The sequence below is a fragment of the Hyla sarda genome, chromosome 7, assembly GCF_029499605.1.
Source record: "Hyla sarda isolate aHylSar1 chromosome 7, aHylSar1.hap1, whole genome shotgun sequence".
Classification (NCBI taxonomy): Eukaryota; Metazoa; Chordata; class Amphibia; order Anura; family Hylidae; genus Hyla; species Hyla sarda.
In genome coordinates this window covers 76,566,996-76,588,356 of record NC_079195.1, presented here as the reverse complement: position 1 = coordinate 76,588,356, position 21,361 = coordinate 76,566,996, and the positions used below count along the sequence as shown (strand labels likewise).

Here is a 21,361-nt window from a genome sequence, read left to right as displayed (position 1 = left end):
ACATATATACAGACACATATATACACACACAGACACATATATACACACATACACAGACACATATATACACAGACACTCACCCGCCCTGCGCTGCAGAGGGAGACAGGATACACGGCCTCTCCCCTCCCTGCTCTGCCTATGGAGGGTTGTAAGACTGCACGGGGCAGAGAGAAGGAGGGGGAGGGGGAGAGAGGAGACAGGAGGTCACGCCCCCTCCCCAGCACTGTACAGTCTCTTCCTGTCATCGCACGGAGCTCTCCCTGTCACAGGCTGGTGGTGTCAGACCTGGGCATTGTACGGCCGGTCATGAAAGCAGTGCTGTTCTGGGGATGCTGCTCCGTCCGCCCCTGTCAGTGAATGAAAAATACCGGCCATTGCATGGCCGGTATTTTTCATCCAAACTTACCGGCACAGCCCGGAATGTAGATGAAAATACCGGCTGTGCCGGTAAAATACCGGCAGGGTGGCAACCCTACTTGTGGCTGTAATTTAGGCTTGAGGCCTCCAGATGTGCTGGACACTGGCTCTGAGACGTCTGGACTGGACTTGACCTCATCAGAAAGAGAAACACCAGAGTGATTGTAGTACCTCCCCCTCTTATAAAGGGGGGCTGTGTAAGGAGGCCATAGGCTAGCTGCGGGTCACCTGGTGCTCTCTGGGTAACAAAACGTGTGACTTTAACATGTGAAAGCCATTATCATGTGACTAATAACCATGTGACCATATCAAAGGTCCTTTACATTCAATGTAATACTAATTACACTATGGAGGAACACTGCAGGTGAGCCCCAAGGACGTACAGGGATTCAAGCTGATAGGACTGTAGAATGATATCCTGTACTGGGACTTCACAAAACCATATGTAGGTAATTAACAAATTAAGCATCTCTGCAGCTATAGCGCCATCTAGTGGGGCGAACTTGCTATGAAACGTTAGATTAGGCATTACCAGAGCATGAGACATAAGTAGAGAAGGAATAAAATGAAAATCAAAAAAAAAGGGTGAGTTTTGGGGGGAAGAAACACAAGGGGGCAGGGAAGAGTAGGCCCAGGAGAAAAAAACAGGCTGGGTGATAGGAAAAACAAAAAAAAAAATGTAAAAAAAAAAGGGGGGGGGGGGGGGGAGAAAAAAAATCGAGGAGAGGCGAGTAGGAAGAAAGAGGACTGGAGAAGCCAGAGGAGGGGAAGAAATGAGAAGGGGGAGAAGTAGCAGAGGCAAGGAGAACAGAGAAAGGAGATGAGTAGAACGAAGAAAGAGCAGGGTAAAATAGGAGAAAAAGAAAGGGGACTCCCCTGGAATGAAAAGCTCCAAGGAAGAAGAAAGCACAAAGTGAACTTCAGCAAGGCAAAGAGTGTAAAGAACTGAAACTGGAAAATGGGAGAGATGTATCTGGGTACTCCATGCCACAGATAACGAACGTGGACCGGGAGGGTCCAGCCCACACAGAAGAGTGTCTCACTGTCCAGGGACTATGGTACCTAGATGTGCAGATATAGCAATGGAGCACTCCGGAAATAAAGTTCAACAGTTTGGAGCATCCAGGGGAGGGAGGGGAAGTGGGAGAAAACATATGGAGTGTATACGGGAGGGGCAGGGGTGACGGGACATGGGGGGGCTCAGGCAGGGAGGGGGTGTGGGGGCTTGAGAAAGGAAAATCAGGTCCATCATATACACCGGAAGGGATATGGAGGAGGGGAAAGGAGCATCGGGGGCCTCCGGTAGTGCAAGGGGGCAGATCCGTCCATGCAAACTAGGAGAAATGGGTACGGGCTCAGCAATCAGGAGCGGAGGGTTTCCAACAGGGCAAAACACAAAAATAAAATATGCTATAAAAAGGAAAAGGGGACCCCACTCACGATCACTAGATCCACAGCACACTGGAGCCGGCACTCTGGTTCAGGGTAGCGGAGGCATTAAGCAGCCAATGTAGAGTCACTGAACGAGGGAAGATAACATGCTGGGGGGGGGTCACCTCTATGAAGACGAGTCAGCCACTTGTCCACCTCCTGCGACAATGAGAAGAACAGGGCCCGGTCACCATCTACAATCTGCAGGTGTGCAGGGTAGGCCATGGAGTACAGGATTCCCTTGGCACGAAGACGGCCCTTCACTGCAGCAAAGGTGGCCCTCCGTCTCTGAAGACCTGACGAGAAATCAGGGAAGATGGACACCTGAACATTGTCAAAGGTAAGGTCAGGAATCTTCCGGGCAACACCAAATCTAGGTCATTACAATTCAAGAGCCGGTTAATGAATGGTCTCTGTGGGACCCTAGGAATAGGAGGCTGAGCAGGGACCCTGTGGGCCCTTTCCACTGCAAAGGCGGTTGAGAAGGGAGCATCAGGAAAGAGATCTTTAAGCCACCGTTCAATAAAGGCACTAGGATTCTCGCCCTCTCTGTCTCCGAGACTTGGTCCCTCAGGGTCTGAAGGTCATGACGCAGCAGTCCCGTGCATGGGCGTAAGAACTGGGGGATGAGAGGGACGGATCCCCCCCAGGAACTCAGGACCAATGATGAAGGGATCCCCCCCACCAGCCGCCGCCACTTTAAAAGCCCAGCGCATGCTGGGAGCTCCCTGCACGCCAAAGAGGAGAAGCTGGCAGGAACAGTCACAGAAGACTTTAGAATGCGGCCAGCTCATGGTAGGTGTTGGGGGGGGGGGGTTAACCTGGGCAATCCAAAGGGGGCCTCATGGACAGTTTTAGGACCACACTTACACTTCCTAATTGTACATAAATTGTGGTAAAATCGCAATTAATTTGCTGCATTTTACTCAAAATCACGGCAAAACGTTGAAATTTTACCGTGATGTTTACCCAAATTGCTGAAAAATGCAGTTGTGTGAATGTGGACCTTAACCTGTCCAGGCTGCACAAAACCTAGCAAAAGAACTTACATTCTATCTGCCAAGACCTGCGATTACATCATTAGGAGGGTCCTGATAGATACAATGGACAGAGGGGTCTGGAGTACTGAAGGGTCTGGGATACAGAGGGTCTGGAGAGGACAGAGAGATCTGGAGAGGATGGGGGTCTGAGGTACAAAGGGGTCTGGAGCCTACAGAGCAGTCTGGTAAAGAGGGTCTGGAGAGGACAGAGGCCTAGGGTACAGAAGGGTCTGGGGAGGACAGAGTGCTCTGGGGAGGATAAAGGGGTCTGGAGAGGACAGAGGGGTCTTGGGAGGACAGAGTGCTCTGGGGAGGATAAAGGGGTCTGGAGAGGACAGAGGGGTCTGGAGAGGACAGGGGGCTCTGAGGTACAAAGGGGTCTGGAGCGTACAGAGCAGTCTAAGGTACAGAGGGTCTGGAGAGCACAGAGACGCCTAGGCTACAGAATGGTCTGGGGTACATTAGGGTCTAGAGAGGACAAAGGTGTCTGGGGTACAGAGGGGTCTGGAGAGGGCAAAAGGGTCTGGGGTACAGAGGGATATGGTGTACAGACTGGTCTGGAGTGGACAGATGGGTCTGGGGTACAAAGGGGTCTGGGGAGGACAGAGCCATCTGGGGAAGACAGAGTGGTCTGGAGAGGACAGAGTGGTCTGGGGAGGACAGAGTAGTCTCGAGAGGATAGAAGGGTCTTTGGTATGGAGTGGTCTGAGCTGCAGAAGAGTCTGAAGTACAGAGGCGGTCTGGAGGAGGACAGAGGGGTATGGGCTACAGAGTGATCTGGGGGACTGATCAGCCAGCAAGACAGGAGCCTCATCTGTTTGTATTCCTGGCACGTTGTGATGATCTCTCCCTGTATAGACAGTAATGGGGGAAGATTTTAGAAGCCCAGCAACTGCCAGATGTGGAGCAAGAGCCACATCCAAACTTCTGCCTCAGTCACAGTGCTGGAGCTGGATCACCCGCTGTCAGTGTGCACCAGCAGTAACATGCTGGTGCACCGCAACAGTGTGCCCACCCCGCTTAAGACCTGCCTACTCTGGGTGAGTCTACATGGCGCAGTACTGATAGGAGATACTAATTGATTGTACCAGATACAGTACTATCGATAATTAAATATAAATCAGGATCAGTACAGGATAAGTAATGTAAGGTATGTACACAGTGACCTCACCAGCAGAATAGTGAGTACAGCTCTGGAGTATACTTCAGGATATGAATCAGGATCAGTACAGGATAAGTAATATATGTACACAGTGACCTCACCAGCAGAATAGTGAGTGCAGCTCTGGCATATAATACAGGATATAACTCAGGGTCAGTACAGGATAAGTAATGTAATGTATGGACACAGTGACCTCACCAGCAGAATAGTGAGTAAAGCTCTGGAGTATAATACAGGATATAACTCAGGATTAGTACAGGATAAGCAATGCATAACTTAATGGCGCCTACACAGGCTGTAGAGAGCCTGACCTCCCACATTCGTGCCTGAATTGCTGTCTCCTGAATTCACTGTTCCCAATGGTACCTGTAATGAAGAGCCTAAAGCTCAATTTTAAAGCAAAACAGTCATCCTGTTCACCCACACTAATCTCAATAAATTGGGTTATAGTGCAGGTGAACAGGAGACCGATGAGGGGTCACTGACTGCTACACGTACCTGCCCTCCGGAGATCTGATTCCATCTTCTGTAAAATGTGCGCTGGAGGCTGGCCCACCGGCTCATTTTGAATATTCATTCTCGCGGGTCAAATGAGCGCTAACCTGACCTGCGACAATATTCAAATTGAGACGGCGGGCCCAGCCTCATGCACGCAATTCGCAGAAGATGGAAGTAGATTTCTGGAGTGCAGGTACGTAAAGCAGTCAGTGAACCCTCATCGGTCTCCTGTTCACCTGGAGGATTTCAAGCCCTCTTTTTTTCCCTCAAGTGACCTACTGTTAGTTTGGTGGATATCCTGTTACTGGAAACTGTTGAAATAAATTGCTTCTAATGTATTCCTCACTGTAAGGGCTCAATTTGCATATTGTTTTTTTCCCCAATTACAAGAGTTGTGCAAGTTGTACAATATATTTCATAATTGTCATTCTCCATTACAACAGTGGACAGGGGCCTGGAAATCTCTTTATACTGTGTGTTTGTTTGGATTTATTTATTCATTTTACAATTTTGTAGATCTGTAATGTTATACGTCTGCATGTTTTTCTTTCTTAATTTGTACATGAGTTTTGAGAGTCAGGAAAAGTCTTGTCTCGTGGCCAATAAATCCTGAGCCAAAATCTGCTGTTGTAATGTTTTCCTTAATTTTACTGCAAAAATATATTTCTCGTCAACGATCCTGATGTGACCTACTGCTTTCTATAACTAACTCTCCTGTGTTTCTCATGGAAATCATCCAAACCTATTTAAAATGTTCTTACTAAAGCGTATATACATTGAGGATAAGCAGCTTTCATCATCTCATTACATTCAACAAGATAAACACTGTCACCCATCTAAACCTTGAATTAATGTTACCAACTATGTAACTATATATGAATATGTAACCGTCATCCTCGATCTAAGGTTTCCTGGCTTTGTGGGGGTATTTGGAAAGGGAATCCTTTTCATAAACCGGCGATCTCCGCATTTGAACCTAAGAACCTTCTAATTTGTGGTCATCGGACGTGATGATAAGGGAGGTAAGCCGTGGGTGCTTTGACCTGCTGATGTTTATGTGTTTCATTTCTAATTTATTTGCCATAGGATAATAAAATGTTTGCTAATTTGTTTAAAGTTATGGTTGAATATTGCATAAATAGCCATTTAGAGGTCTTATTACCCACATTAGTGGTGATAAAATTTGGATAAGGTGCCATTACATACTGTTGTGTCAGACTGCCTGAACCTCCTAATCCTCAGAATGGCTCTTCTAAAGTCGTGTGACCCCAATTTCCCATTTTTGAATCAGCCATATTTCCTACTATAATTAATGGAGCTTTAATAGCAAATAAGAAGTTGATGACCTTAGGCCATCAATAATTTTTTATAAGGAAAACCTCCTTAATGGGAATCTATCAACTGGAATTCATGTACCAGACTGCTGGGATTGATAGCTGTTAGGGAGAAACCTGGTACCTTTCATATATCAATTTGTGCTTCTGTAATGTAGAAAATGCTTTTTCCCCCTCTGGTATAAAGAGTAAGAGACGTTCCCAAGCCCCTGAATTGCTGAGAGTTGAAGCGCCTCCTCACACTCGCTAACATCCCTGTCTGTGCTTGATTGACAGTCAGCTGGAGGCAAAGCCCTGTTCTAAAATCTTGTTTCTGTACTCTGAATACATATTGTGTGAAGTTGCAGGTACAGTTAAGGGAGGGGGTGCGAGGAGGCACTTCAGTGGCTTTGATCCGCCTCCTTGGCACCAGACTTTGCACTAGAGAATAAAATAATTTTTCTACATTATAGAAGCACAGAAGGATATATAAATGAAATCATGTGTTACCTTGCCCTACCAGCATCTAATGGCATCAGTAGTTTGGAATGGGAATACCAGATTCTCTTAAAGGGTAGCTCCCACCATCCTATTTTTTTTTGCTAGCCCGTTCCCCCCCCCCCCCCCCCCCCGCTACGGCACTAGCCTGTTCCCTCCTCCCCCCCCTGCCCCGCATACCCCGTTCCCTCATTACACTTGCAGTTACTGCAGAGTCCGGCAGCGGGCGTGCAGGGACAGCGGCGGCAACGAGGCGGCGGGGGCGATGTGTGGGAGGAGTGGCAGGGGAGCCAATGCGCTCGCTCCCGCCTGTCTGATTGACAGGCAGGGAGCGAGTGCAGCCTAACAGAAAAAGGACTGATTGCCACTCCAAAATCAGTCCTTTTTCAGTGGCCGGTTTTTAAATGTAAATTAAACCTTTTTAATGAAAAAAAAATAATAATAAAAGTATATTAGAGATATGTTGTAGTACATAAGTACTACAACATATCAAAAAATAAAGTTGGTGACAGTGCCCATTTAAGGGGTATTCACACATACAGTATCCTGCACATATTTGATGTGCAGGATTTGAAGCTGTAGATTTTATGCTATGTTTATCCATTTAGTTTACAATAAACTATGTTGCATTAAATCTGCAGCTTTGAATCCTGCACAAAAATATGCACAGGATACTGTACGTAACATACCCTTAAAGAGCCTTGACTTGCAATCAAAAGCTAAATCATGATCTCCCCCCCCCCCCCAAAGGAAGGGATACCTATTTGTAGTGAGCTGTTCCCCATAACACATGCTTTAGCCAGAGCAGAGAATTGCTATAAAGAATGCCTCCTGGTTTGGAGGGAATGGCCTGCTTTTGCATTACATGGTGAGCCTATCCACGTTAAAGCTGTTGGCCGGAGCAGGATACATTTTTATAAATGAGGGGACCGGTAGATTTAAATAGAATAAGCTTTACCATAAAGCTTACCTGCCATATTCCACATAAAACAGTTTTATGTTACTCAGTAGCTAATCCTGATCATGGGAGGGGGTGTGTCCTCACTCGGCATGACTCATCTTCCTCCCGGAGTCTGCTGTGCTGTGCCGAGTCTCTTCAACCAATCACTGCAGGCTGCTCTGTAAACCTCCTCTGCTTTCATGCTGCAGTCTGGTAGGACAGGAGTGAGCATAGAAAAGAGCTAGCCCCACCCTTACCTACTTTGTCCCTGCCTGTGCTTCAGCTTGGACAAAGATGATGCTGCAGCAGTACAGGATTGTGTTCTGGATGGTATGGGGACCTCTAGTGGTGTTTTTTTTTTATAGGTCATGATCTCTATAAAAAGGAAAAAACATTTTCTTATGAAGTATATTAGAAAGGTTAATGTTTTGCCAAGTTGTACAACATCTAAAAAGTTGTACAAAAGTTGTGCAAATTTTTATTTTCGATACATTCTTACTAGACAGTGAATTTTTGCTCAGCCAATAACTAACCACAGCCAGAGATTGAGCAGACATATCAAGAACCAAGACTAGAGATTAGCAGGGGTTTTATTTATTTATTTATTTATTTGGCCAGACAACACCATTATTGGAATGGTGCAATGCTTTCTTTTTCCTATGGAGACACTGCAGAGAAACGTGATGCCGGTTTTCTCACAGATTACTAGATTACTGATTGCTAGGGGTCCTGCCAGTGGGGCATTTTGTGTTTATCCTATTTTTTAGGAGACTTTTATACTAAGGAGTCATTGTCCAAAGTGGCATGGCTATCATACTGTTATATTTTTTTCTAGACTCAGAAGCGTATATATATATAAATGTAGAGAGAGAGAGAGAGAGAGAGAGAGAGAGAGAGAGAGAGAGAGAGAGAGAGAGAGAGAGAGAGAGAGAGAGAGCTGAGTAAATAACGTTCCTCAGTTATACTGTATGTGGATACAAGCGAAGTGGCAGCAGGATAAATGATTTTCACAGGCGTCGGACGTCAATATTTGTTTTGGACCACTCTTCTTGTGAATCACATTTGAATGACAAGTCTCTTTCCTATCCTGGGAGGATATTCCTGTTTTCATATTGTCTGGATGCACCTCCCATACAAGGTAATCACATTTTTTTCCATTCTTCCACAAAATTCAGTGCTACAACCCCCTAACTGAACTTCCTGAATTATATGTAGAAATATCATTAGCATTGCTAGAATCTAAAGGAAAAAATTCTATTAAACTCCTTTTTAAATGCTAGTTGCATAGTAAAAACAGTAAGACAGTGTTTCCCAACCAGGGTGTCTCCAGCTGTTGCAAAACTACAGCTCCCAGCATGCCTGGACAGCCAATGATGGGGGCATACTGGGAGTTGTAGTTTTGCAACAGCTGGAGGCACCCTGGTTGAGAAACACTGCAGTTAGACATAGTGTTCAAGATATTAACATGCATTGTATATACAGAGGGGGGAAATAAAGAATCCCCCTCTCAGGTAGTTTGTAGGCAATAGTAACTTTTATACCCCCCCCTTCCTTTAGACTTAACGTGCGTTCTTCATTATATTAAAAATTTTTGATGTTTATTGTCTTTGCACCTTTACCCTCTTGTTAATGGAGTTATCCAGGTAAACAAGAACCAAAGCTAGTTTATTCCAAAAATGGCACCATACCTCTCCTCAGGTTGTTTGTGGTATTACAACTTGGCTCCATTCACTTCAATGAACCTGAGCTGCAATATCACACACTACCTGAGGAAAGGGGTGGCATTTTCTTTTTTTTTTATAGAAATCTGCTCTAGTTTTGTATTCCTGGATAACCCCTTTAGGCTATGTCCACATGTGTGGAATGTCCACCAGAAAATATGGGCCGACATTCCGCACACTTACTTGATTTGGCGGCACTAGGAATGCTTGGAAAGGCACGGTCTCTATAGACGCAATATATTTCCGGGCCGAATCTGCAGAAACGTTTTGAAATTTAGCTCGGAAATTTCAGTGCAGTAAGATCCAATTGCTGGCAATGGAATTCCAGTGCACACTGCGGAATTTTCGAGGCAGATTTTCCACCCGGAAAATCTGCTAGAAAAATTCTACCAGAACATCGAACTTGTTCACTGTTCTGGTGGATTTCCGCTCCGCAGACATTGCCATCTATGGGGATGGCAATGTCTGCGTGGTCCTAGTGCGAATTTGGCCTTAAAGTGATTTTCCAGGCAAAAATGGCTGCTGGCCTGAAGTAACCAGGCAAGACCACTGCACAGTGAACAGACCCCACGGCTCCCAGCAACATTTACTGCATAGATTTGGCCACGGCAGCCCTGAAGAACAGCTAATTGGCTAGGGTGTCAATAAACAATTGATGGCCTATACTGAGGATTGCTCTTAAATGCACCACCAGATCCATCAGTATATGAGCTTGCTGATGAGGGACCGAGCATTAAAGGGGTATTCCTGGATTTTTTAAAATTTGACTATACTACAGGGGCTGTAAAGTTAGTGTAGTTCATAATATAGTGTCTTTACCTGTGTGCGATGGTTTTCTCACAATTCTTCTGTGATTTTCACCCCAATATTTATTTTTACCAGGATACAAAATGACTGATTTTTCCCAGCTTGCAACGCGGCCGAGACCTGACTCACTAGTCAGCTGATGACAGGGAGCCTGTCTGCTTCAATGGGTGGAGCGATCAATCTGCAACTAATGCAACAGCTGTTGGCACCCTGATTGAAAACCACACTGATTTGAATGGATGCAGCTCATTTATGTTTCAATGGGTGAGGTGGCTGATGTGTGGGAAGGAGGAAGATGGAATTGTGGGATTTGTAGTCAGAAAAAGAAAAGTCAAACAGGAAATACTAGTTCACAAAAAGTTAGCCACAGTATTATGGTAATCTCACGACATAGCCATTTAGCCCCAAGACAAGCGCAGATCCTTCCTAAGCATGTCCATTACTGTCTGCCAGGTACGTACTAAAATCACCTTATGGTGGAGAACCCCTTTAATGTGAGCCAAGCCAGACCCTCACACTAAAGTGTTGGCAAGTATTTTGGTGCAATGATAAGAGAAGGGGGCAGGAAAGAGCTCAAAAGGAAAAAGTTAATGGCAGAAGAAGGTGTGCAGTATGTAGTGCCTGTGGGACCTGTTTGGCGTGCAACCACACTGTGGCTGACCTCTGAGCTCTCAATGACCCACATAGGTATAATAAGAAGTGCAAGAGCCAACATTAAGTATCCTGATTCCGGTGTAGTCTGCATTATTCTGAGGGGTGCCCCTCTTCCAATTTACCATTTTTCATTCTTACAAAGTATTAGATTGTAGGATATGGCCAGGTGTGGTATAAGAGTCTTTTTGGCCCCTTACCAACACCGATAGCCATAATACTTTTGATTTGGGTTTAGTGCAGCTCAGCCCTATTCACATTCTTAAAGTTGACCATATGCAGCCGATGGGCAGGTGAAGCTCTGTTTCTCAAAGAAGACAACCATATTTTTCTGTTCCTGGACAGCAGCTTTAACACCTTGATAGAAGCAACTCGTCTTCAAAGCCAACGGAACATTTATTCTTGCCAGAACATATAATAAATACTAGACTAATATACAAAACCAAATATTGGGACAAAACTGAACATATATGAGGCCAGACTGAAAATATTTAACAGAGTCTTGAGTTTGTTGGAACATGAGACTTTCCATACCTGGATTTAGGAGTTGTGCTGGGAAACTCTTTGTTCTCTACCGATGTTTTCTTTTGATCTAAGGGTGGGTCTCCTGCCCAAATGTCTCCATAGTGTTAACCTTATACTGACGAAAATCTAACGCTTTCATTAGCACATTTGATTTTTACTCATTTTGACTTCAAAAGTGAGCAAATACTGAAAAAGTTTACCTAATATGCCCCCAGCAATAGGGCAGGTGGGAGCACAGCATCTCTTCATGACCGTACCAGCACCTTTTCAATTTGGCATGCCATTCCACTTTTGTGTTGATTTGTAAGAGAAAAAATTGGTTTCGCTGCCAATGTTCTCAACTTGGCCAGGGTTATGTTTAATTTTACTTAACTAGTGATTGCCCATCTCTCTTTAAGAGAAAACAGAAGTAAACTGATTTTTAATTAAGGTTTTTTATCCTTACTTTTACAAAAAAAAAAAACTTTCCTGGAATAAAATAGAAATAAATAGTTTAAAGCCCCTGCCTTGTCAACAAAAAAGAACACAAAGTAGCAGAAAAACGATAAAGGATTAACAAATAGTAGAGAAAATAACAAACAAGGTAACAGATGATGTGTTTTGAGGGAAAACACCCTTTTTTTTCAGATAAGTATCTGTTATTTTATAGTATCTTGTTTATTTAATCTACTATTTCTTAATAAACAAGTCCTGCAATACATCATTCTTACTCAACAGGCGGCCTGGGATTCAAAGGTCTTTTTCTACATTTCCTCTGCAACAAATATATCTAAAGAGGCAAGGCCAGATACATTACTTGACTGGGCCTTGGTATTCTGATGAGTGGCCCTCTGATGATCTTACCCTTCTTTATACACTGTGCAAGATACGGTATTCCAGAATACAAAAACTTATCCCCTATCCTAAGTGTCAGATCTCAGGGGGGTTGGAGGGTCCGACCGCTGGGCTGCACCCCATGATCTCCTGTATGGGGTCCTGGCTTTCCTCCTGAATAGAGTCGGAGATTGCCGAGTGCATCACTCCAGTTCTACCATAAAGCTGCATTGAGCGGGTGTGTTGGCCTCCTGTAAAGCGGTTACTCCATTGACAAAGAAAAAAAAATGTTTGCAAATCAATCAGTGACCAACTGGACCAGCACCTTCCCTAATGAGATGGAAATATGTGAATATGTGTATGATGCAAAACAATTGATCAAGTGCCTGTTTTGTTTTTGTTTTTGCAGCCCATGTTGGCAATATTTCTTTCTTTACTTTAGTGTTTTTCATATTAGGTAATTGTGTACCTCATTTTTAAATGAATTCATTGTATTGTTGTTGTATATGTAAAGGAATTACCGTTTTAATGTGTGGGGGATATTCAGCTATCCATCTACATAGTACAAATTTTGAAATATAAGGGGTTAACAAATACACCATGGGGGAGATGGAGCATGTTGCCCCCCCCCCCCCAAGTCAGATCACAAACAAGATCCAGGAGGCATGGCTCGAAATCGGTCGATCTTGTCTCCAGGAGCAAAAATATTCTTATCCTTCTTTTAACATGAATTTTTAAACAATGGCATTTTAATATATGTAGTACAATACAAGCAAGAAAGTCCGGCACTGCGGTCTTCTATACAGACCGATCCCAGAATCACGATTCACACACAGCTGTGATGCCGGGGGTGCAATCCAACAAAGGGCAAAGCAAGTACAGTCCAGAGATGAAGAAAAAGAAGGGATGCACTCACCCAGAAAACTTGAAGATAGCAGACTTTATTATATCATCGGCATAACTCAGGCGGGTAGGCGCAGAGGAGAGACCTCACAGCGACAGGCTGTTTCCTGCGCACAAGGCTCACTTCTTCGGGCTGCTGATCTGCGCCGCCGCTCACAGGTGAGTATTAAATAGACAATCACAGGGTTACCATGGTAATGTCTACACAAATACAAACGACAGTGCAAAGCATAGTAAAAACCATTCACAAGAATGAACTGAGATCATTCCGGTCATTAAAACCGGCTGGTCCCAGGGCATCTAACCCGAGTATCCAGCGTGCTTCACATTGAAGCAGCTTCTTATGCCTATCACCTCCGTTACTGGGACACTCGATTTTTTCTAAGCCAGCAAACTTCAACACTCTGCCATTGCCTCCGTGGGCCTCGTTAATGTGAGATATAAGACACGGGGCTCCCTTTCCAGTGTGAATGGAGTGTAGGTACGCGTATAAACAGATTCCTTATAGTCTTCCCCACATAAACGAACCCACATGGGCAAAGCAGAATGTAGACTAAGTATGGGGTCTTACAAGTAATAAACTGATTGACTACATGGTCAAAACCTGCTACAGTAAAGTATCTGCGTGCTAGATTGAGAGCACAAAAGGAACATTGTCTGCAATGCGAAATTCCCTTTAGGGAGGCTCCCTGTTAACCAGTTATTCCCCGTGTTCACACTGTTGGAACTGTGTCTGGCGTTTTCTCTAAAAACATCACCCAGAGTGGTGCTCTTCCTAAATGTAATAAGGGGTGGTTTGGCGGCTACTTTCACTAGTAAAGGGTCTCTCTGCAGCATGTACTAGTTCCGTTTAATTGCCGAGCTCACCGCCTAATTCATGTTGCTGTTAGCAAATGCAAAGGTGAACCTTTGTCTGTCAGACTGTGTGTTTTAGTTCTTATTGGATATTAATAGCGCTGACCTATCAATTTTTTCTGCTCTTGCCAAACATTGATCCACGAGCTCAACAGGGTAACCGCGTTGGATAAAACGATCCTTCATTTCTTCAGCCTGCTCGTAGTATTTGTTAATGTCACTATTAATTCTCTTGAGCCGTAAAAACTGGCTATAAGGAATGCCTCTGCGGACATGTAAAGCTGTTGAAATGAAGTGTTGAAGTTTGCTGGCTTAGAAAAAAAATCGAGTGTCCCAGTAACGGAGGTGATAGGCATAAGAAGCTGCTTCAATGTGAAGCACGCTGGATACTCAGGTTAGATGCCCTGGGACCAGCCGGTCTTAATGACCGGAATGATCTCAGTTCATTCTTGTGAATGGTTTTTACTATGCTTTGCACTGCAGTTTGTATTTGTGTAGACATTACCATGGTAACCCTGTGATTGTCTATTTAATACTCACCTGTGAGCGGCGGCGCAGATCAGCAGCCCGAAGAAGTGCGCCTTGTGCGCAGGAAACAGCCTGTCGCTGTGAGGTCTCTCCTCTGCGCCTACCCGCCTGAGTTATGCCAATGATATAATAAAGTCTGCTATCTTCAAGTTTTCCGGGTGAGTGCATCCCTTCTTTTTCTTCATCTTTGGACTGCATTTTAATATATGCTGTGTTGCTGGATGCAATCTTTTTCCCTTTACCAAAAAAAAACAAAAAAAACTTTTAATCTTAAAATCTCAAGCCTTCCAATACTTATCAGTTGCTGTTTACTCTCAAGAAAGTTGTGTGGTCTTTCTAGTCTGAACACTCTCTGCTGACACCTCTGTCCATGTCAGGAACTGTCCAGAGTAGGAGAGGGTTTGTTACGGCTGAGGTGATGTGGATCCGCTGGACCTGTGTGGATGATGACGTGGGCCGTACCAGGGAGCGGAGTTTAAGGTGCCGCTGGTTTTCACCAGAGCCAACGGCAAAGCTACCCCTGATAGGACTCGTCCACACATGCTGCCGAGGTGTAACGTGACACAGGAAGGATTAGACAACTCGTAGTCAGGACAGGCAGAAGGTCAGGGCTGGCGGCACTGTAGCAAGGTTAGGTCACATAGCAAGAGGTCAGAAGGCAAGCGGCACAGGAGCACGGTCGGGAAACGTAGCAAAGGTCAGATACACAGCAAGGCATGACACAAATGAACGCTTTTTCTACGGCAATGAGGGCAAAAAGTTCTGGCAAGGCAATAGAGGAAGTGCTAGCACTTATAACATCACTAATTAGCCAGAACCAATAAGGGCGTACTGGCCCTTTAAATTTCTGAGAGCCGGCGCGCGCGCGCCCTAGGAGGTGTCCACGCGCGTGACAGCAGGAGCGAGGCAGGGTGAGATACGGGCCTGCGGATGCCTGCGACCGCATCCTAAGGTGTGGACAGTGGCACCGCCGGCACCGAGGGATGGAACAGGGGTGCGCTTACGGCCAGCATGTCTGGCCGCAGCGTAACCCCTAGCAGGGTTGCTATGGGAATTTGCTTCTGCTCTGGACAGTTCCTGACACAGAAAGAGATGTCAATGGCAGTAATGGCTATTTCTTCTCGGGTCATCTATGGCCTGTTGTAGGTATAGTTGATCAATATGATGCTATGCTGCCATCTGTATATAATGTTGTTTGATAAATCTGGAGTATTTGAAGGCTGCATATTTAGACTTTTAGAGTTTAGACTTTTAGTTGGTTAACTTTAAACCATTTTTTGTGCATATTGGCCACACCCTTTACAGATACTACACCCCTTTTCCTTGCTCCATTTTGTTAGACTTGGCAGAAAATTTCCAAATAATAAATGTGGCACAAAATACATTAGAATGAAATGCAGAAAATGGGGATGTGGATCTTGATGAATTTATCATCTCAATGTAGATTTCCACCATAACCAATGTATCCTGTATATTTATCCAGACCTATGATATATGCCTTGAAACTGTTCCAGTTGAAAACTATTGACTACTTATGAAGATGGAAATGATACCTCAGTGTTGATGACTTCACCTCTCACATGATGGATTGAGCCAATATGTTTGGATGCTATGTTTTGACAACTGAATTTTCTGAAAGCAAACAGAGTTCTCCATTCACTTTAGCAATAAGATGACTTAGAGTTTTAAACTGCCCATATGATCCTGCCCTTTCCTGTGTACTATATCCAATTTATTATTCTAGTCGGGTTAGTGCCAGGTGATCTGCCATATACAAATCCAAAAGTTTCGCTATTAAATAGAACTTAAAGGGGTACTCCGCCCCTAGACATCTTATCCCCTATCCAAAGGATAGGGGATAAGGAAATGGCAGAGAAGTTAGCATCCAAAATTTGCTGACATTTTATTGAATCCATTTTTCCTTCTACTCGTGAGATGTTCCATGTGCCACTGGCTGCAATACAACCGCAAAGCATGATTGATCCACCTCACCTCCATGCTTAACAGCTGGACAGAGGTTCTTTTCACAAAATTTTGTTCCCCTTCTTCTCCAAACGTACCTTTGCTCATTCTGGCCAAAAAGTTCAGTTTTAACCTCATCGGTCCAGAGAACTTGTTTCCAAAATGCATCAGGCTTGTCTATGTGTTCATTTGCAAAGTTCAAATGCTGATTTTTGTGGTGAGGACGTAGGAGAGGTTTTCTTCTGATCACTCTTCCATGAAGACCATATTTGTACAAGTATCTCTTTATAGTGGAATAGTGTACCACAACTCACAGGATTGTGCAGTCAAACGTGGGTTTTGAATTGTTTCTCTCACAATCCTGCGAGCTGTTCTGTCTGACATTTTTCTTGGTCTTCCAGATTTTGCTTTAACTTCCACTGTTCCTGATGGCTGCCATTTCTTAATTACATTCCAAACAGAGGATTTTGACATCTGAAAACGTTTTGCTATCTTCTTATAGCCTTCTCCAGCTTTGTGAGCGTCAACTATTTTCAGTTTCAGATTTCAAGACACCTGCTTAGAAGAACCCATGGTGCTGATTGTTGGGGCAAGGCCAGATGAGTCTGGGCATTTAAAACCTTTGACATTGACATCACCTGGTCTTCCCAGATGATGATTGAGAACAATCCATGACACTGGCAGGTCTCAGCTTTGCAAAGGGGGCAGTGTATGCTATAAATTCTGCAGGGTGCCGAAACTTTTGCAAATGCCATTTTTTTGTTTTCTGTTATTTTGAAAGTGTAAATGATGGAAATAAAATCTAACTTTTGTTGACATATTATAAGAATGTCTAATCTGTAATTTGATGCCTTTTGGAGATTTTTCCATCTTTCCTTGGCTTCTTTATGCACATTAATACAAATCTTTACCTGGGGTGCCCAAACTTTTGATCCCCACTGTACATGATACAAAATTAGATGATGTGCTATAAATTGTATAATGAGCTTTGCTGGTCATTACAATTGAACCATTGACTGTGCATAATTTCCTTAAAATTCTAGGTTACTGTTTAATACAACATCTTCTTTATTCAGTGTAAGTGAAGCTACATTGTTGGATATTTTTGTAACTTTATAACAAATAGTATTAGAAGGCTGTGTAACATCTAGAAATAGAAAATTAGGTTTTGTAATATATCAAACAGATAAGATGATTGATACATCAAGGTTACTAACATACAGTATAATGTTTTTTGACTCTGGTTTTTTATTTTATTTTTAGAATTTTTGGCTATGCAAGTGGATCGGTCTCGCCTGACCCATGAAGAGAGGACTCGCCGTAGGGATAAAAATTTATGTCTGTACTGCGCTAGTACTGAACACTTCTTGGTGGATTGCCCTATTTGCCCTCCACGTCTGGGAAACGCATGCACGCACCCAGCTCACATGGGTGTGGCGTCTCTTGGTACGAAGTCTGCTTCTCCACGTCTCACTGTGCCCGTGCGGACTTCTCCTTCTGCCAACTCCTCCTTCTCAGCCGCGGCCTTCTTGGACTCTGGTTCTTCTGGAAATTTTATTCTGGCCTCTTTGGTGAATAAGTTCTGCATCCCGGTGACCCGTCTCGTCAAGCCGCTCTACATTTCCTCGGTCAATGGAGTGAAATTGGACTGCACTGTGCGTTACCGCACAGAACCCCTCCTCAGAGTATTGGACTGCATCACGAAAAAATTGAACTTTTTGTTTTGCCCAACTGCACCTCTGAAGTCCTTCTTGGTCTGCCATGGCTCCAACGCCACTCTCCTACCCTTGATTGGACCACCGGGGAGATCGCTGGGGTGCTTCTTGCCATTAAAAATGCCTCACGTCTGCTCCCAGTCCCGTCAGTCAAACCTCAGTGTCTTCTCCTTTACCTGGTCTCCCCAAGGCCTATCAGGACTATGCTGTGTCTCCTCCTCATAGCCCCCGTCCTGGTAACACTTTGCCCCGTGCCCAGCTTCACCCTCTTCCCCCCCCTCCCCACTCCCACGCCTTCTGGTTTGCACGCTGTTGATGAGGTTTCCCGGGACTTCTCCACCATCTAGAAAGAGACTCAAAACGTCCTGGCGCGCGCGGCTCCGCTCCTTAGGGCGCGCGCGCTCCAGCTCTCTAAGATTTAAAGGGCCACTGCACCAGTGATTGGTGCCTGGCCCAATCAGCCTAATTAGCTTCCACCTGATCCCTGTCCATATTACCTCACTTCCCCTGCACTTCCTTGCCGGATCTTGTTGCCTTGTGCCAGTGAAAGCGTTTAGTGTTGTCCAAAGCCTGTGTTCCAGATCTCCTGCTATCCTCTTTGACTACGAACCTTGCCGCCTGCCCCGACCTTCTGCTACGTCTGACCTTGCCTCTGCCTAGTCCTTCTGTCCCACGCCTTCTCAGCAGTCAGCGAGGTTGAGCCGTTGCCGGTGGATACGACCTGGTTGCTACCGCCGCAGCAAGACCATCCCGCTTTGCGGCGGGCTCTGGTGAAAACCAGTAGCATCCCTAGAACCGGTCCACCGACACGGTCCACTCCAATCCCTCGCTGACACAGCGGATCCACATCCAGCTAGCCGAATCCTAACACTGGTCCTCTAGTCACAAAAGTCATATGGAATTTGCCACAGAAACCATGCTTATTTCCATAGCAAAAAACATGCGTTGTCAACATCTGAAACCCTGCTCCCTTTGACTTCAATGGGAGGCACTGAACCGTTCTGGTGGTGTAGAAATGGTTACCCATGCAAAAGAGAGTGTCACTAGTCCTACAATGTTTTTTGGTCGCTTCTCGGCCTTTTGGCTAAGATTAAGTGTAGTTTCGGTTCTTATCAGGTAGTCCACTGGTAGGAATGGATGGTTGCATGGAGGGACCAGCTCAACGGCTGCTCTGATGTGCTCTGTATCCTCCAGATCTGGCCATGAGTTTGGGGGGTGTAGAGCTGAGGTACATTTGTGCCTCGTGGAGAGGTGACCCTGAGGTGCCTAAACTCACTGGATGCACTCCCCATTATGTGGAAGCACTGCACCATTAACTCTTCACCTTTGGCACTCACCCTTAGTATCCAGGCTTTCTGGCTAGGATCAGGGAAATTTTTATAGATCCGGCCGGATGACCGGGCAGTATATCTGCACTCATCCACTTATTATTATTATTTTTTTGTATGTCACTGTGCCACTTTTACGTGTTTGTTTTGTACACAGGATTTGTCAGGATGCGTTAGCCCTTCTGGGTGTCCCTCCTGGCGTTCTAGGGGAGGTGTGTGTGGCCATTTGGTTCCTCACCTCCCTGCAACCCCTGGGCATCTTGGCTTTGTTCAAGATGCAATCAGTATATGGCTCCTTGACTGATACCTTGGTTAATGCCTAGCTTGAAGCCAGGTGCGTTTGTGGCCCCATTAGTAGCTCCAGCGAAAAGGCTCATCGAACCTCGATCCTTGCAGGTGCCTTTTGGCCCGGAGGTGAAGGGTAGGTTTGTTTGGGTGCCTCGCTCCTGTTGGAGAAGAGCTTAGTGATAGACCGCATCCTTTGTGCACGTTTTTTTTTTATGTATGACACGTTTGCACTTTTTCTTGTACTTTGGGTGATAGAGAGCACCTACCATGAAATGTTTTTTAGTGTTTTTTAGTGTTGTTGCCCTGAGATGGCACATTTAGTTGCCTTAAAAAGGGAAACTAACATATCTAGTCCCTAGGCCCTCTCTAAATGGGTCTCAGGATATTTGCTATGAAGCCCTTGCTCAGCGATTCTCACCCCACATTAAAAGGGTACCCTAGACATCTTATCCCCTATTTAAAAGATAGGGGATAAGATGTCTGATCGAGGGGCTCCCACCGCTGGGGACCCTTGCAATCTCAGCGTCGGCACTCCAGTGCACGTAGCAAACTTTGCTCTGTGCCGCATGACTGGTAATGCAGGGCAGAGGCTCGTAAAGTCACAGTCACGCTCCGCTAGTGATGTCATGGCCATGCCCCCTCAATGCAAGTCTTTGGGAGGGGGCTTGATGGCCATCACACCCCTCCCATAGACTTGCATTGAGGGGGCATGGCTGTGATGTCACAAGCAGGGCATAGCCGTGACGTCTCCGGTGCTGCACTCAATGCTCTAAATGAATGCCGGTTGCAGCAGGGAGATCGCGGGGGTACCCAGGGCAGGACTCCTGCAAACTAGAGGCGGAGTACCCTTTTAAGTCCAAAAATGTAGAGAAGTTGGTGCCTTTACTGGACTAGGGTTGAAGCTTTTGGATGTATATTACTCTTTCCCAGAGGACATAGGCCTCACATGGACCTGGGTTACAATGGTTTGACATGGTCTAATTCCCTTGGGGGAAAGCAGCTGGTAAAAGATTATCTCTGCCTCAGCTAAACTCTTTCTTTCAGGACTAATTTCTAGTTATAGGAGCTAATTGTTAGATCTCCTCCCCTACTCTAGAAACTTCTATGTGTGTAGCAGTGCTACAAAGCGTTAGTAGATGGTAATATTGTCTACTGTATGGAGGCTAAATGTAGTGCGTGCATGTATGGTCGGTCACCCTACAGTTAATAAAAAGTGCATAACACTAGAAAAAATATATTTGTTCAGCATACATACATGACAACTACTGGAGTGGACAGGAACCATCTGCAGCCCAGCAGCAAATCGTGCCCTGCGGACACTGTACAAATGCTTCTCTTACCTCATCCGGATTAATATGTTTATAAAATAACCATAGAAGAAATATGCTAATGTAACTTTTCTCTCCTCTAGTAGCAGCAAATTGGCCCAGGCCCACGCAGCCGGTTCCAGCTTGTGTGTTACGGCCTCATGGCAGGAATACGTATCAACCTGTTTTTACTTGGGCAGCGTGTGCCAACTGAGTAGGAAAATCAATGGAAATAGTCTTACTTTCAGGAGCTTTCTGGGACAACAAACTTACACAACCATCTTGCGTAATGTTTCAGTGTGCATCCATTCAAGTCTGTTTTAAATCTTAAGTTCTATTCCTCGCCCTATGATTTACGCTTATGAAACCAGCCTGAAATGTTACACAAGGAAGACACAGCTCCAGTGATATAAGTACTGGGGGTAAATTCACACAGGACAGATTTGTTGGAAGTTTTACCCGTAGATTTGTGCAGATAAAATCTGAAGCAAATTATCGTTCCCAGCATGTGGATGAGAGATTGTTCAATCTGACCCACATGCTGCAGATTTTGTCTGCATGTCAGTTTCTGTCATAGAGATGAATAGAGATTGTCTCCATTGAGTCTGTTGAATAGCGTACCATCTACCTATTGTACAGACCAAGTACACCCCATCATG

General features: G+C 45.0%; 1 pseudogene; it reads left to right on the top strand.

Annotated features, from left to right (window-relative positions):
• Positions 1-18,843: 18,843 nt before the first annotated feature.
• On the top strand, positions 18,844-18,939 carry LOC130283618 (U2 spliceosomal RNA; annotated as a pseudogene).
• The last annotated feature ends 2,422 nt before the right edge of the window (positions 18,940-21,361 follow it).